The following is a 12,897-nucleotide window of genomic DNA, read 5'->3' as shown; positions in this document are numbered from 1 at the left end:
TAAGTGCAAATGTAGAATTGGCTATTGACGAAACGCGTCAGCTTTATTGTTTTATTGTCACTCTGATGTACCAATAAACGTCACTTCAAGGATTACAGTTTTGCCGGCTCTCCTTATTACTAAGGCCTAGAATATCATATAATCAAAAACAAAGTGCAAAAACTGAACTTTAGGCTGCATTAGTGATTTATCTTTCCAGCAAACAACACATTTAGGTTTTCCAGAGCATCTAAAGAAAAATCCTAGACTTTCTCTATGTATTTACAAGGCGTTTGTGTGATGAAATGGGTACGATCAAGGCCCAAACACCCCTGCAAGGTACATCCACGCCACCCCTATGGGCTCACACTGTGGACTAGGAGACCCTACCAGGAGTAGCCGAGGCTGCACCACCTCCTTCATCCCTTATCCAGAACCCAGGGGGTCGGTGCACCGGGGCCAGGGTTACTACAAACAGATGACAGAGGAAGGAAAAAGCTAAAACCCAAATCCCCATCCAATAGGAACCATTGAATTATAGCTCCCAACTGTCCCTGATTTCGAGGGACTGTCCCTGATTTGGAGCAATGTCCCTCTGTCCCTCATTCCTCCTCATTTGTCCCTCATTTTGGTCTGATCCATATAGATGTATATAAAATGCACTTTTTATCTATCAAAAAGTGTTTTCCAGTACGTAACCTTTCATCTGATTTCTAAATTGCTGCATTTGTAAATTCCAAAAGCCAATATAAAGGAATAGTAGTGGTAAAAAAAAGCACCTATGGGTTTAACCAATCTTGTTTTTTTGTACAATTCTCCTTTAAGGGGGCGTGTCAAGGGGTGTGTCCTATGCCTGCATACTTTTGCTGATAGGTGTCCCTCATTCTCATCTCAAAGAGTTGGGAGGTATGATTGAATGTATGTCCAAAGAAAATGCAATTTGAATCCAATATGTCACCAACTGGTCGCTATATAGCCCTGAGTGATAAGTATATAAAAAAAAATGTAATGCTTCATTCCAATGAGAATGTTATGAGAAGAAGAAAAGAGAGGAAAGAGATAAGGAAAGTAAGACAAAGGAAAGGGGTCCAAAGAGGAAAGGGGAGAGGGCAGGACTTCCTGGAGAATCCATCTAGGGCTATATATGACCCGGGAATAGAGGAACCTTATTATACAGTGCCCAAGGTTCCTAGCACATGATCCAGGAGATTTTCCGCTTTGTTGCTAGAATTGAGACCGTGGGTCTTTTTTCCAGGCTCCTGCAATCGTCATTTTAGCTTCCAGAAACAAAGAATAAAGTTCAGGATCTGTGTAGGTTTTGGGGTTTTTTTTACCCTGTGGTTCAAGAGGGCCAATGAGGGGTCTAGAGGCACTGACACACCCTTTAATTTCCATAATATTTGGAAGAACTTATTCCAATAACTTTTAATACGGGGGCACGTCCATCAAATATGGTACATATAACCCACATGATTGCACCCTCTGTAGCACAGGGGGGAAGCATCCGGGTAGATCCTGGCCAATCTGACAGGTACCATCTAGTGAAGATTTTGATACTTGCTTCAATTAGAGAGATATTCATGATACCATTATAGGAGCATCAGAATGGTTGGAACCACTTTTCGGGATCTAGATGGATTTCCAAATCAGACTCCCAGGTTCGGGGGTTCGAGGGAATATCCACTTTGTCTGCCAGAGAGGAATATATGATGGAGATGCCTTCCCTCTGATTCATAATGTTGGAGCACCATTGTTCATAGATTGTAGGTTTGGGGGGGTTCAGGTTTGTCCGACCAAATTATGTGTAAGAAATGTTTAAGGTGGGAGAGCCTAAATTTCACATTGTTCGGCATTTCCAGTTTACTAGTACAGTATCTCAAAGAGATAGGACCAACTGAGGTAAAGAAGTGGCCCATTTTGAATAGTCCCTTATTCAGCCACCAACGGAATGCAAGGATATTCCTACCGGGGGGTAAACTCCGGGTTGTGAAATATATGTGAGTGGGGCCTTATACTAGAGGTCAGTGCAGTCTGTTTGTGTAGTGCATCACATAGCACTAGTGAGTGAGAAAGAGTAGGTGACAAAACAGTGGGTCTCTGTCTGTTTAGGAGGCCTCCACAAGAGATAATCGATCGTGTGGCAGGGGACTGCCTGTCTTTCTATAGAGACCCAATCAGGTTTGGGGCCCCTGGAATAGACTATAGAGAATTGGGCCAGTGGCGCCGCCTGGTAATACCACCACAAGTTGGGGAGTCCCAGACCACCCTGATTTTTCAGGCAAAATAAAACTTCTTTGGCGCACAGATGACCCCCCCCCCTTCCCCCAGACAAAGTTGATGATTTTAGATTGAACTTTGGAGAGAGGTCATTTCTTGATAGGTATATGGAGGGAGCGAAATAGGTATAATAAATGTGGTAATAATGTCATCTTAATAGCATTAATCCTACCCAACTAGGATAAACCACATTTTAAGTCCTCTTCTAATTTTCGAAACATGGGAGGGTAATTGGCTGTTTAAAGTTTGCCTATATTGTTAGGAAGCTTGATTCCTAAATATGGAATTGTATCAGTTGCCAAGAAAAATGGAAAAAGTTGTTAGTCTAGGGGGAACTGATATGTTTACAGCAACTGATTTAGACACATTGACTTTAAGGCCTGAGATGGAACCAAAATCTTGAAGTAGTTGAAATATATTGGGGGGTTGATATCAGTGGTGAGGTAATGAAAAGCAGCATGTCGTCTGCGAATAGGGTTGCCACATCATCCCTTTAATCCAGGACACATAATAATTAATTACACAGGTTCTGAGGCTGATTTAATTCAGATAGGGCACCAATTGAGTTTAATTACCACCTTAATCAATCACAGAACCTGTATAATTAATATGTGTCCTGGATTAAAGGGATGATGTGGCAACCCTACCTGCGAACAGCGAGCATTTATGCTGCTTAGGACCTCAAAATACCCCTTTAATGTCGGGGTGAGTTCTAATGGCTATAGCTAGGGTTTCAATAGCGATTGCAAATATTAAGGGGGATAGGGGGCAACCTTGCCTAGTCCCTTTTTTTGCTGTGAAAAGCGTAGTGGCCCATCAAGCAAATTTGAGCACTAGGATTAGAGTACCGAGAATTATTAATTCCTAAGAATTTAGGCCCAAAACCCCAACCTTCTAGCATTTCCAAAAGGTACGACCAGGAAACTGAGTCAAAGGCTCTCTGCAGATCAGTGGATAACAGAAAGCCTTCTTGTGGGGCCCCTCCATCCCAATGGGATTGCAGTAGAGAAATTACATCTATGGCTCTCCTAATTTGGTCCTGTCTCCCCAGGATAAAACCCACCTGGTCATTGTGGATATATCCTGGAATAAAGCTTGATAGTCTCATTGCAAGAATTTTCATCATAATCTTGAGATCATTGTTAATAAGGGAAATTGGATGATAGTTACTGACATCACTCACACCTTTCCCTGGCTTGGGGATGACGAAGACAAAGGCTGAGTTTAAATCATTCCCCAGGGAAGCGCCATCCTGGAGAGAATTAAAGAACTGTGCCATAAAGGAAGCCAATGAGGGACCAAATTTCTTATAGTAACATACCGAAAAACCATCAAGCCCTGGGGAGGAGGCTGGTTTCAGCGACTTAAGTGGAAGTAAACCCTCCTATCGATTTCAGTCAAGGAAGCTGCCATCTTGGCCTCTGTTTAATCTTCAACTGCCATGATGTTGCACATGTGTACAGTTATGACACCAGCCATTGGCTGGTTTGACAGTTTGGTTGAGAACACAACCACAACCAATGTGACAGTTGGCATTTCCAGCATGCCAGGAATGCAACTGGTTTTGAAACTATTAAATCGATGGGTTTACTTCCGCTTTAATGACCTCCAGGACCTCCTCCGATGAGATGGGTTTGTCAAGAAATTCTTTCTGCTTACGTGATAATTTAGGGAGGGTGATGTCTCGGAGGAAAGTCTCCAATTTACTAGGATTGGGGGAAGGGCAGTCATTATATAACCATGAGTAGAAATCTTGGAAAGTTTCCATGATCCGAATGAGGTTCTGGGTCAGATCGCCTGTTACGGTGCAGATTTTGGGGAAGGAAGGGGTATATGGTTTGGGACTAAGTTTCGCTGCTAATTTAGAGCCAATCTGATCTTTTTGTGAGTAGAATTTTGCGCCTGTCCATCTTTAGTGTTTTTCCCCTGCTGTGGTCAGGGCTAGATTAAGTTGTATTTGAGCCTCATCTAGCCAGGACAGATTGTCAGGAGTAGGGTTGCTTTTGTGGTGTTTGCTTACCAAGAGGAATTCCTCTGTCAACTTCTGAATTTCAGCACCGCGCTCGCGTTTCAACTGTGAGGAAATCTGGATAATTTTCCCTCTCATCGCTGCCTTATGGGCTGCCCACAGTGTCCCTGGTGACACAGTATTATTGTCACTCTCTGTGAAATACTCTCTCAGGGCTTTTTCTAAAATTGTACATTGAACAGGGTGGCTCAGGAGGGCCTCATTAAGATGCCATTTAAACAGGCCGTTTAACCCTATGGGGCATCGGAGAATTACCGTCACTATTGAGTGATCGGATTTTGGAGGTGGTCGCCAATGGTATAGCTGCGGATTGTAGAAAGATGTGGTCTATCCTGGTATGGGTGCAATGTTGAACAGAGAAATGTGTATAATCTTTAACATGTGGATTGATTTCCCTCCATATATCTACCAAGCCAATTGAGTTCATCAGCTGCGCTATTCTTAAGCTCTGTCTGGGGGGCGTTTGAATTTTGGGGTCACCCTATTTGACTTGTCTAAGGAGGGGTCGAATGGTAAGTTTGAATCTCCTCCTAGGATTACAGTGCCTTTAAAATAAGGCTTCAAAGTATGTGTCATGAATTCCAAAAACCTCCCTTGACCCTTATTAGGCGTATAGAATGATAAAATGTGTAGATGCCCCCCCCCCCCCCATCTATCGTGCCAATAACCAGCAAATAAGGACCTTCAGGGTCTCTAAGAACCTCTGAGGGGGAGAAATTAAATTGTATGGAGAAACAGATTGCTACTCCTTGTTTTATTCTCTGCATTTGCTAAGAAGAAAATTGTGGGTAGCTCTTATGGATGAATGAGAGACTATATGAAACAGGGAAGTGCGTCTCTTGTAAGAGAATTACATTTGTCTTTAAGGTGTGTAGCGCCCTGGGGTTTGGTCAGGGAGCTCCTTGCTAAGTTCCTTGTCGGGAGTAGCTGCTGTAGTTAATTACTAGGGATCCTTTGATCCCTAGTAATTTGGCCTGGTTGTACTTTCCTCTTCTTCTACTAGGTAGCCAGGCACTTGGAGGTATTAAATTGAGAAGGACAACTCAAGGTCAGGTTATGGTTTCATGGGGTATCTTAACCAATAGGCAGGGATTTTGTTGAATCCCTTGGCCTGCTGGGAGAGCCTATATATTTGGGGGACGTCAGGTGATCCAGGTTCTTGTGTGCACCCAGACTGCCGTCTGGGTGGACGTGTGTCGTACGCCCCGGGCTGCTAGGCCGGAGGTTGGGCCTATCCCGGGGGCATCAGGCTGCCAGGCTGTGTGAGGGCCTATCCAGAGGTAGGAGGGCAGCACGGGGTTGGGACTGCGGCTTGCGGTCCAGACGGGGGTGACGGTTCTGCCGGCCAGAAAGCCTGTCGTGGTCGGAGGTGGAGGGGAAGCTGTCGCCACAAAGGGACCAATCGCCTTTACCGGGGACCACAGTGAGTAACTGAAACAAGTACCAGAGTAGTATTCTCACTGAACGGGCACGGTGGAGAATCGGGAAAACCCAGGCGCTGATCAGGTCAGAGACCCAACCAGCCGATGTGACGCTTGCAGAGCAGTCTTGTGTGCCAAGCTAGGGACCGAGCCGGTCATCAGGGGTGAAGCTTGAAGGTATCCCAAGTGCCAAACCAGGGACCGAGCAGGGAAGCGTGGGTGACGCTTGAGGGAGATACCACCGCAAAAGCTCTGAGGAGCTCCAGGGATTCAGAGTAGTGAATCAGAGGGTCCAGTGAAAGACCGGGAGCTCAAGAGGGCTGAAGAACTACAAGGAGAAGTTGTAGTACAGCTGAGAAAACTGTTACTTTGAGTTAGGAACTATTTAAGTACTGTTACCATAGGAGACAGCAATCATGCACGTGCAGAAGTGGCACCTTGCTGGGGCCTTTCCCTGTACGGCTGTCCTCCTGTTGAAGTCTCGGAGTCTGCCAATTGAAATTGTAACTACTTAAGGGTGTCCTGGCCCTAACCCTCTTTCCCTTACAAAATATAAAAAGGACTGTCAAAGAAATAAAACCTCTTTTACATTCAAGAAGTGTCTGGCGCCCAATGACTTATCACCTTTACACCCACTATGCCTCACAACCCACCACATATTGAAGGATTTCAGTTATCTTTGGCCTTGAAGGCTCTCATTAGACTGGAAAAGGTAAGAGATTCTGCTACAGGTGTGATAGAGTTGAAATAGTTTAGGATGTTTAAGCGGGGAGTTGAGCCCCTGAACGTTGTGAGAGACAATCTGTAATTTCAGATTGTGAAGTGCTGCATTAGACATGGATCAGAGGGTGGGAAAACTCAGAAGAGGGCAAAATATCACTCTATAAAAGACAAGTTCCCCGGCATAGTGGTATCTCCAAACATTCCATAATGTCCTGTCAGAGGATGAGGAAAGAGCTCCCGGAAGACCTTGAGAGGAGAGAGGATTGGTTGGTAAAGGAAAGAAAAGGCATAGAGAGAGAAGGAGGGGGAAGAACCAGAGAGGGAATCATTAGTAAACAGATTAAACCATGAATCCCAAAACCCACCTGGGTTGGGAAGGGACCCGCCATTTCCTGCCCCATACCCTTAATAGGGCGAACTCCCCTTGGTTGGGGGGAAGGGTAATAATCCCGAGAGGAAAACAAAAACCCTTCAGTGGCAGATGAAGGTGCATTGCAGCCTCTCCGGTAGCCCCACCTTGTAAATTTACCCAAAACTGCTTAAAGACAGAGCCCTGTCTCTGCAAATGTGATAAGAGTAGGGTGCCAATGGCCACCCCCACGCCACCACCAGCGCGTGATACCATGAAGAAAAAAATAACATGGGGTCACCCGCCATAGGCCGCAAGCGACGAGAAGGAAGCCACGAGGGCCCAACAAAAAAAAAATTGTTAGGTATGCATCCCAGAGTCTGAAGTGAGTCCTTTCCTAGAAGAAGACCCCAGGCAACACCGTTATGACACATCTTAGTTCTTATAAGGCAATTGTCAAGCGAAAATTTGCTGAAGAGAGAGGTCCAGTTCTGCTTGTCAATTAACTAGGGGAATGAAGTTAAAGGAACATTTAATCAATGAGAAACGGCGGACCCACGTAAATTCCCATTCCCAGGAGGGGTCCCCCTTGGAACTTAGGAGACCAACCGAAAGGTAACAAAAGGACTAACTAATGTAGGGCAAGAAGGGCACGTATTCCTAAAGTCCAGATCCATGGAGAGCTGAGGAAGCTAACAGTCTCCTCAATCTAGGTGTCTGCATCACAGAGGATGACAGTCCCTTGGCCTCTTTGATTGTTGTTTCTTATAGATAGAATTTAGGGGGCTAGGCGGGGATGGTCATTTCATAGATGAAGCTCCTCTGTTAGAAGGTGGCTGGGGATCTCTTGAGAGATTAACCCCATTGTGTAAGAATAATCGCTCGCCTTCTAAAAAGGATGAGAAGCTGTAGGCCTTGTTCCGGTGAGAAAAATTCAGACAAAAGGGAAAGGACCATCTGTGTGAAATTTCCTGTTGTGTTAGAACCTGAAGCAGGGGTTTTAAAGAGCGATGTTTTTGGACAGTATAGACCTGAATTAGGTATTGTGAGACATTTTCATCACCTCATCTTCTACAGCGTGAAAATGGGGTTTGACTATAATGTCCCGAGGTAGGCCATCCATGCGTAGTGGTTGCAGGGCTCTGTGTGCCCTATCCAGCTCTAAACGGTGTTCTCGGATGTCAGGGATTAAGTCCTTAATCAATGAGTGGTCTGCTGGTTGGACTTGTTTCACCGACGCCGGCAGACCTTGGATTCTGAAATTGTCACATCTGGATCTGTTTTCCAGGTCATCAATTTTGGACATGGCTGTCTCTAATTGGTCCTGGAGGTCCTGTATTTTGGCAGAGTTCTGGTTAATTCTAGCGACAGATTGATCAGCTTTTTTTCCTATGACTTCAATCCGTATCCCTATTTGCTGAAGATCAGCATGAATAGATGCAGTGATCTGAGCTGCTGTTTGGGCTAGACCCCTGGATAGCATTTTAGAAAATGCTGCCATCATGGCAGGAAAGTCAATAGGAGTGAGAGAATAACTAGGTTCCCCCAACTCACATGGATCCGGGCTGGCCAGCAAGTCACTCATAGGTGTTAGATTGACGCTCCCTTGTGATAGCAATAAAAATGAAAATAATAAAAACTGTTTAAAAATTATTTTAGACAAAATAAAAAAATTTAAAAAATGAAAAGCACCCCCGTCGTCAGGCAGATAAATGCAGATTCAGACGCAGACCTAGGGCATGCATGTGTATGTAAACAGCAATGGTGCAATAGTCACTTGCAGTATCAAAAAAAGTTCACATATGTCCACAGCTTTTATCCTGGCACCACACTGGCTCTGGCCTTCTCCCTGTCCCGGGAAAGCCCTAAAATCAGTACTATCCCAGAAAATGCCAAGGAGGTGCATAGGGATGAGAGCTCCTCAAAAGTCTCAGGAGATGCAGGGGTTGGATTCGCCTCAAATAGGATCCATGCTGTCCATTTTTAACCAATCCCCCCCCCCCCCCAACCTATAGACAAATGAGGGCCTAGCAGGACATTCATTGTCCCGGTTGGATGTCATATGACATCCTCAGAACGGGCCATGGTACGATCTGTCATCGGCTGTGTCCAACGAATACAGCCAACCAGATCACTGTACCAGGCCACTGCCGGTACCATGTGATCGCTGTGACCAATCACAGCAGATCACATGACAATTGTAAACAATGGATGGCTTCCAATCACAGCCCATCTGTACCATGTGATTAGCTGTCACACCCGTTATATGAGGATGCTTTACTGCACTGGTGACTGCATGTAAAAAAATTGTGAAACATATTTTTTTTTTTATTTCTTCATTTTACAAAAAATATGACAAAAAATTACAACTTCACCATGCCTCTTACTAAATACCTTGTCCTGTCTACTTTCCAAAAAGGGGTCATTTGGGGGGTATTTGTACTGTCCGGGCCTCAAGAAATGAGACAAGCTGTCAGTACATCGGGATTGATCGATTTTCTTATATACAGTTTTGCCTAAAAGTTTGCATACCCTGGCAGAAATTGTGAAATTTTGTCATTAATATTGAAAATATGACTGATCATGCCAAAAAACTATCTTTTAGGATAGCAATCACCTGAAGCCATTTATTATCACATAATTTTTTGGATCCTTTTTAAATCATAATGATAACAAAAATCACCCAAATGGCCATGATCAAAAGTTTACATGAACCATTTTTGGCTTTTTAAATCACATTTAGTGTCTGTGTATAAATAGTCAATGAGTTTGTTAGCTCTCACATGGATGCACTAAGCAGGCTAGACACTGAGCCATGAGGAGGTAGAAAAGAACAGTCAAAAGACCTGCGTAACAAGGTAATGAAACTTTACAAAGATGGAAAAGGATATAAAAAGATATCCAAAGCCTTAAATATGGACTCATAACTTTCCTACAGTCTAAATAATATACACTGAATTGGGTTATCTTCACCAACGAAATGTAGCAGAATACATTTTGGCCTCAATTTATGAAGAAAGATTTTTTATTTGCAAAAATTACTGTCTTTATCAGCGTATAAAACGCGACATGGTATAACACGCACCCCAATTTAAGAGGGAAGTTTCAGGGAAAAAAAACTTTTTTTTAAATAAACCACTTTGAAGCAAAATAATGGTCATCAATGCAGCCTGATTAGTGCCCATCTGCAGCTTCAGTGCAGCCTGAGCTGTGCTCATCTCCCCTATCAATGCAGCTCACCATCTCTCATCTCTCGAAGGAAATCACAGAGACGTCAACCGTTTACTCGGCTCTCAGTCGGCAGTCACATATACAGTCCCACCTCCGCCATCGGCATTGGACCAGCTCCTGTGATAGACAGAACACTGGTCCAATAACGGTGGCGGAGGCGGGACCGTGTGTGTGACGTGCGAGTGAGACCCGAGTTAGAGCCGAGTGAGAGCCGAGTTAGACCCGAGTTAGAGCCGAGTGGAGAGGAGATGACGGCTCTGTGAATTCCGGCGGCACTCATCCTCCTCCGAGGTACACTGGGGGGTGTATAACATGCACCCTTGATTTTCCCCCTATTTTCAGGGGAAATAATGCGTGTTATATGCCGATAAATACGGTATAAAACAGACATAAAGAAAAACTTGGGGGTTTTTTAAAAATGTTCTGTCTTTTTTCGTTTATTTAATAAAAAAATAAACAACCCCAGTAGTGATTAAAAACCACTAAAAGAAAGCTCTATTTGTGTAAAAAAAAAAAATGATAAAAAATGTCATATGGGTACAGTGTTACATGACCACGCAATTGTCATTCAAACTGTGACAGCACTGAAAGCTGAAAATTGGCCTGGGCAGGAAGGGGATGAAAGTGTCTGGTATTGAAGTGGTTAAAAGCTACTATATATAAGTACCTGTAATAAATAGGGCTGAGCCCAACCTTGCCATGCTAATGACTCCACTCTCTAATGCCGCGTACACACGACCAGACTTTTTGGCAGAAAAGGTCAGACGGAATGATTCCGTCGGACATTCCGATCCTGTGTGGGCTTCATCGGACCTTTTCTTTTGAAAATTCTGGCGGACCTAGAAATAGAACAAGTTTCAAATCTTTCCGACGGACTCAATCCCTATCGAGAAAACCGTTAGTCTGTATGTTGGTCCGGCGGAAGGGCAGCTATTGGCTATTGAACTTCCTTTTTCTAGTCCCGTCGTACGTCATCACGTTCGAAACGATCGGACTTTGGTGTGATCGTGTGTAGGCAAGTCCGTTTCAGCGGAACTCCGTTGGAAAGTCCGTCAGAGTCTACTCTGACGGAAAGTCCGCTCAGGTGTACGATGTCTATGCACCCAAGGGTGGCTTTAGCCCTACACCCATACATTCTCAATCCATGGGAGCTCTTTTGACACAACAAGGACTTGGCCAATCCCCAGACAACGTCCTATCGTGACGAAACGCATAGGGAGCAGCCTGCAACGGTGACGTCATTACGTTTTTGGATGGGCTTACATACGAACGTAGGAAGTGAAGGTTCACAGATGGAGACACGGGACATTATTTTTATGATATATCCTACCGCTCCTTACTGACTGCAACATTGTAAGTGCGTTTTTTATTCTCAATAAACCACCTTTTTGTACATGTTACACTATGGATATTTTTTGTTTCATATTCCCGAGAATCATCCGCTGCTAGTTACTGAACTGCGCCTTGGGTTGTGGGGAGACCGATTTCCCTGTGCTGGGCGAGACTGCCCTAATAGCAGTCATCGCCATCTGGTAAGCGGATTTTAATACTCACCTTGAAGTGTGAAGTGATACAGAAGATAACCCTTCGTTTTCCGGCACTTTTACAGATGGGTGTTTTTTTCTTGTTTGCTATATGGACTGTAACTTTGTGGGATTATCCTATCCCCTTTTTATACTCTACCTGTATAGTGTATTTTTTCATTATGATTCACAAATTCATGGTTTATGTGTATGCCATTGATCACATATTGTTATTTTCATGAGATCTGCCTTAGTCTTTTTTAGTCACCCTATTTTCACCACATATATTTTCACAATTTTATTTTATTTAGCGCTGCATCTTTTGTGTTTTTTACAACAAGGACTTTGCCAAGTATTGATAAGTAAGCCTCCACCTTAATCAAGCTCTAAGCATCTTGCCAGGTCCTTGAAGGCCAAACCCCACTACAATCACAATGGGCGATAATAAGGGCCTACCACTCTGCTATGTCCAATCGGTGCCCAACACCAGAATAATCGGAGGGCTTTAGAATTCGGTGTACCCTCCAATCTAAATTACATGCGTCCATCCTGGGCCGAGAAAAATCTACGTTTGAGGGGGGGTGGCTACCAACCTGCCTGAATTTTGCATCCTATCTCAAGCACATGCCACGTCTGGAGCTCAGAATCTGCAATTCATTATTTCCATTGATGCTTCAAACCTCATTCTTCCTCCTGTTCTACATCTGGAGGAGAAATCATCTTCCAGGGAATAGAAGGGTCAGTTCAGGAAAGATGATTCAATAATAAACTTGGGAGAAAGTCTATTTTTACCCTCTTAGACATTGAGCTGGAAGATATTTCCCCACTCACAATAACAATGAATCCATCTGTAATCATAACATTGTGATTCAGCCAATGGATAACACATGCGCTCGTCCGTCACGTCTACACACTGTGTGTAGCCAGTCAGGAAGTTTTGCGACATCACCATGACCCAGACCCGCGGAGCCAGATACCGAGTTCAGCGGAGAAAGTGCAAAAATATTCCAAGACGTCAATGACTTTCACAGGAAAGCTTTCTCCATCACCAGCCATGTGTGACATCATCAGCCACCACACTTACTACAAGACGACTCACCACAATGTCCGTCTGTCCTCAATGACCCAAGAAAACAAGTCAGAGAATTTTATTATTACAGTCGTGCTCAAAAGCATGCCTCCCCCACCCTGGAGAATTGATAATATACACTATAGACCATTTTTAAAGAAAACATGAGTGAGCAGCAAAACACATTTCTTTTATTTCTAATGGGATTAATATTTTGTAACTGTAGGTGATAACAGAATGGTGCAATCATAAAACAAAACATAGCAGCAAGTAAACCAATGAAATACCCCCTGTTC

This window comes from Aquarana catesbeiana, linkage group LG04 (genome assembly GCF_042186555.1).
Source record: "Aquarana catesbeiana isolate 2022-GZ linkage group LG04, ASM4218655v1, whole genome shotgun sequence".
Taxonomy (NCBI): Eukaryota; Metazoa; Chordata; class Amphibia; order Anura; family Ranidae; genus Aquarana; species Aquarana catesbeiana.
Note: the sequence above shows the minus strand (reverse complement) of the source record.